This window comes from Mobula birostris, chromosome 6 (assembly GCF_030028105.1).
Source record: "Mobula birostris isolate sMobBir1 chromosome 6, sMobBir1.hap1, whole genome shotgun sequence".
NCBI lineage: Eukaryota > Metazoa > Chordata > Chondrichthyes > Myliobatiformes > Myliobatidae > Mobula > Mobula birostris.
Window position 1 is genome coordinate 139,359,277 of NC_092375.1, and position 6,000 is coordinate 139,365,276.

Sequence of the window (6,000 nt, forward strand, 5' to 3'; positions counted from 1 at the left end):
AAGCAATGGTAGCAAGAGCGTGGCAGCAATGTAATTAGGGACACCAGGATGTCATTCAAAATGCTTCTGTCCTAATGGGCAAACTGAGTAAGGCTATGGAAATGGAACTAACCGAGTGAGCCGATAAACTCAGTGTCTGAATAAGAAAGAGGAACACACACAAATTAAATATCTGTTTGTGTAATCGGGGAAACAGGCATACACTTGAGTGAAAAACAAGCGATTAGAGGAACTCTTCAGAACCAAATGAAGGGTCTCAACCTGAAATGTTGACTCTCCGTTTCCCTCCACATGTCGCCTGACCTGCTGAGTTTCTCCAGCTCCGGAAGCCAGCATCTGCATCACCGGACTACACTTGATGTGTGAAATAAAATGCTGAAAGTACTCAGCGGGTCAAACAAGATGTGCAGAGAGGAACAGAGTTAATGTTCCAGGCCAATGACCTTCCATCAGAATGGGTGAGTTGCCTCCGTCCTTATGATCTTGAGGCATGCATGCATACACTGCAGAAGTGTAAGTGGGGTAGGGCCCATGAAGGCACTTGCAAAGTTGCAGGCAAATGAAAATACCAAAAAAAATGCATACATTGTGAGAGAGAAAGAGAAATCTGGGAATTGTGTGGGAGACTTGCTGGAGAGGGCAGCATGGAGAAAACTCCAAAAATGAGGAAAACCTGGGATCATTGCCGGCATCCTGTCTGGATGGTAATCTATTCCATTTAAACGATCCATTCCCAAGAATACTTACCTTATCTCCCTCAATATTTTCTTCATCACATTCTTTAAAACTCATTCCAGAGTCAACAAATCATTGCTTCAACTCTTCCGTCTAGTCTTGTTGAAGAAATATTCCCACCGCATTGAATACAAGAGAAACAAAATAGTATAGATTAGCAGCACAGAGGAAAAACACACCCAATCTTTCCAGTAGAAGTTTTGCATTTTCTTCTTTATAGGTGCTTTTTTTTATCCTTTCAAAATCAGGCTTATCACATGAACTAAAAATATGAGTCAGATTTCATGTGTACAGGACAGAGATTTCAACCGAGTTCTTTGACATTTAACGTGTAGTACAAGGAGATTGATGTCACTGGAAGCGCAGCTGTTGCCACAGTTCAGGGCTATTGATTGAAGATTGCTTAGTACTTGCGAAGCCTGTTCTGAATTTTGCCAGTGTGGTTATGATTGATGATGGAGCAATTACAGGAATTTGTAACTTATTGGCCACTTAGAACTTTGTTTGGTCTCTATTTTAGATAAATGGAGAATGTAGTCATTACACAAAAAATATTATCTGCATACCACAAACTCCCACAACATTTCCTTGCCAAATATTTGGTAAAACTGTATTTTTTAACCGAAGTATTTAAGAAAATATATTGCCTAATACATAAATTGTTCAGCCCTATGCACATCTCATACTTCACAAAACACAAAGGTAAATGAGGACCAAATTGTGAATTCTTGCTGAATTATTAACTGATAGCTTTTGAAGGTCAGTCATCTCAGTCCTGGGATACTACTGGGGGATTTTCATAATTAGGACAGCTCCTCTGAGCAAACTATGGCATTACTGCATCTACATCTATCACATATTTAGCATAGTAAGACCATTCAAGTCATGACAGGGTGCATTATTAAGAAGAATTTCACACCCAAGGCACTTAAGGAGATGTTAATGTAGGCATGGCCAAAGACTTGGACTTCAAGGAAAACCTCAGGAAAAAAATTCCAGAGCCAGGCCTAAACAACTGAAGAGGTGCCAAGGAATTGTGGAAGGAAGGAAATCGGCTGTGCGCCAGAGGCTTGAATGGTAGGAAAGTAGGGACTGCAGAAGGCAGGATAGGATTACAGAGGTTGTGATCTAAACAACTCCACTTTCCTGGTGGTATTGCCCTGAAGTCTGTATCTATTTCAAATGTCCCCAGACCTCCAAAGATCAGAAGCATGCAATAAACTTCCAGTCTGGCACTGGAGTACGATTGCCCTGTAATGATTGGCTAATTAGTTAACCTATTTTACATCAATATTTTCAGTTAAAGTGAACTCCTCTTGCTTATAACAAAATTAAGTTATTAGTCTTATTTGGAACATTGAACAGTACACCACAGAAACAGGCCCTTTAGTCCATGATGTTGTGCCAAATTAATTAAACTCCTAATTAAATGCCTAACTAATTTATTCTGCCTGATGATGTCTATATTACACCACTGTTTACATATTCATCTGCCTTTCTAACAGCCTCTTAAATTCCATCATAATATTTGACTCCACTACTCGTGGTAGTGTATTCCAGGAACCTACCACTCTCTGTGTAATGAAACTTTACCCGCACACCTCCTTTGAACTTGCCCTCTCACCTTAAATGCATGCCCCTAGCATTAGACATTTTAACCATAACTTCATCCACCTTCAGATGAATTGATCTGTCCATGATTTCTGGTCTATTGACCTATCCACGGCCTCAGCTGAAGAGTTGCATCGTTGTCTGTTGCTCCAGATCCCAGCATTTTGTCTCTCCAAGCTGTATCATTTTCAGCCAGAGATTCCAGAGAATTGCCGAAGAGAGTGTAGAGGACCAATCTGAAGTCTTCTAGAATACAGTCATACTGGGCAAGAAAGCTGCAAAGCATCAAGTCCATCACTGGTACCTTGACTGCACCCAGTCTGTGCGTTATGTTCCTGCTCTAGCACTGACAACTTCTACTGGCCGTTAGCATTTATATCACAAGTCAGATTGACAGGCTGTAAGCATTCAACACACACAAACATTGTACTTCTTTACCTCCAACAGCAATTTTTTTTCACATCCAGACTCCATTTCCAAATCATTAATGTGAGGAGCTTGTCTAATGAGGTCCAGAAGAATCACACCATTGATTTCCTCTTATGGATATAAGCCAGCTACCAACAATGCATTACTCAGGTTATATGCCTCATGCCCATATTTTAAATTTCCCAATTATCTATCATTTGTACACAAAGTGAAATAATTTAATAGCCGGGGTCTTCAATCTCTTAAAGAGATGTGGCCTTGGACAAATCCTAAAAGACTTCCCACAAACCGCATCTCTGACGATGTATTTTGTCAATTTCCTACTCCTTTGGGGTTAGAGTTCATTTCTGGTTTGATTATACACAGCTGAAGTATTCTTCTACATCAATGTCATTGTTCTGAACTAGTTAATAATATGATGGAAGCTTTTGCGTTTGAGATTATGTCAATGAATTTCACTGGAAATGTGAAATTATTGCTGCCAGATCTTGTTTAAATCTGAGTTGTTCTTGCAGAAAAGCACATGTTACTTAATGAGATCAAGATACTGCATGTTCAGTGAGGACTAAGCAACAGAGTCTCCAGAGTAGATGCCAGATCAAATGGAGACAGGTAGTGATCACATCCGGTTTCCTTTCCCATCGTGGACGGATGTTAAAGAGGGAATAATTGGGGAAGACTTCCACAGAGTAAACACACAAAGTGTGTTTCCATTCTTGGACAAAGGAAAACTAGATGCCATGAAAACTTGAGGCTGCATTTTCAAACTTCTTTTTAAGGACTTCAAGGTTAAAAGCTTTGAAGCAGATTCATGTTCGGATTGGTGGTGAGAGTGATAAAAAAATAGATCTGGGGACATAAGCCCTCAGTAATAGCTGAATGAATCAAACCCTGTGCATGTGTGCACCTCTGAGCCAGCAGAAAGATTACTCATGGTCAGTGTTATGACTGTAGCTATCGATTGGGATATTATCATTTTATGAAAAATTCAGCATGCAAATGCATTAATGAAATCTCTAGGGATTAATCAATGCAACTTCATGTGAACTGATACTCTCAGCATTTTAGTCAGAATAAGTCATGCATATTTTTAGGAACAATGAAAAAGCAGGGTAATAAAATGATGATTTAATTGTAGAAATGTGCAGCACAGGTGCAATTTGGCTCAGGTTCTATGTCTTCCTGGGAGTTCTCAGCTGATGGGCATGCTTCGACCATATCTGAAAATATTCAGCACACACTTGGAAAAGTGTTGGTTAGGCTTTCCATTGCAATCACAAATATAAGATCTTTCCTGAGTAAAGGAAGTTGGTCAGCATTATTAAATATAGTTGTTTATTTTCTCTCCATTACAAAGTATTCCTTGGAGTATTTGAGTGTAGTGGTCAACTGCCGTCTTTCTTTGAAACTGTGGAAAATTGATTTATTAGGGAAAGTAAGCATTTTAAAAAGTTCCCCACATGGGAAGCTTGTTATAAAAACACTGAAAGTTAAGCAGAAAAACTATACTGAAACATTAAATTGGAGCATTTTTAATGGAAAGTTTTTCATGAAGCTCAGTGGAAACATGAAACTTAACCAATATAAACGACACAAGCATTTTGAATGCAATATCCTGTTTACACCCGAAATAGAAAGTCACCTTTCCATATCCATGGAAAGGGAAGGTTTATGTTCCCAGCTTTCTTTTTGGTTGCTTTATCAATCACAGACTTTTTCTTTTTGTGTGTGCCTGCGTGCGTGCGAGTCTGTGCATATGCGTCTGCGTGTGCGTCCGTGTGCATCTGTGCATGTACGTCTGTGTGTCCGCGATGATGTCTTATTCATGGCTTTTACAAGGCGCGGAGTGAGTGAGAGAGACTGTGTGGCGCGCCACTCCTCACACAGGCATTTTCGCAATATTTTTCCCTTTATTTTATGAGGTCGAGTTGCGATCTCGACACTCAACCCGGCACGGATGGAAAGCGTACTCGGGAGCGGACCCAACTAGTTTCGAACCCGGGAACCTCTGCTTCCAGGTCCGGCGCCGATGTCGTTGTGCCACCAGCCGGCCCCCAATCACAGACTTTCACAAAGAAATTGCCAAGGGATCAAAGAAAAGGGAATGCAAAGTAGATGGCGTAGTACAGGCATTAATATATCTCATTACTACATTAACACAATGCTTATACCTCATTGGCTGGGAAAGCCCTTTGGAATGCCTTGTGGTTGTAGGCCTCATACAAATGCAAGCCAAGCAACACACACAAAACGCTGGAGGAACTCTGCAGGCCAGGCATCATCTATGGAATGAGTAAGCAGCTGCTGTTTCAGGCCGAGACCCTTCATTGAGAGACCTGATGTAGGCTCTCGGCCCGAAACGTTGATTGTTCACTCTTTTCCATAGATGCTGCCTCCTCCAGCATTTTGTGTGTGTTGCTTGGATTTCCAGCATTTGCAGATTATTTTCTCTTGTCTGAAATACAAGCCTCACCTACTTGACCTCTGATACACTTTTCAATGATTTTCCTTTTTTCTTCTGATTTCCCTCTAAGATATTTGATTCACACTGAAATCCACATCACTTAGTTTCCTTCGGGTAACCTTCTGAAAATTAGGAAACACAAGGTAGATATGTGGAATAAAGGTCTAGTTGGATGAAGTGCCTTGAGTTTGTGATGTTTGGCAGTTGGCTTGCCTTTCTAGTTGATATCCATAAGATTACAGCAACAATCTGTGGCACTTAATTTTTCCACATTCCTTTGGAATCAGCTTAACTCCCTGAAAGAATTCCTTCAGCTGTGACACTGGCATACTGAGTTCAGCCTCAAAGTCAGAGGTGCTCTTGACGACTGGCATTAAAGGCTTCCTAGCGCCCCCTTGTGGTGGTCAGCACTCCAGATAACAATTTAACAAAACAGAAAAGGCCAGGAAAAGTAATTGGACACAAGTACCTGCCGAGCCAAAGAAGTCTTTTAGAAGGAATTACCAAAAGTTTAACGATAGAGATGGCAATCAGGGAGGGAAGAAGGGTATAGAGAGTACAACTTTGGCTCTGGTGGCTGACTGGGGTGAAATATTGGCCCCGGCCAGCTACTGCTGGGGTTTGGTGGGGGACATCCCAGTGATGAGCTGAAGCAGAAATTAAGAGTTGACGTTCTGGAGGTGAAAACAGCAGCCACTGAGATGGAGAGGAGAGGAGAGGACATGGCGTTGGGAGGTTAGTTCATATCTGTATGGAAAGTT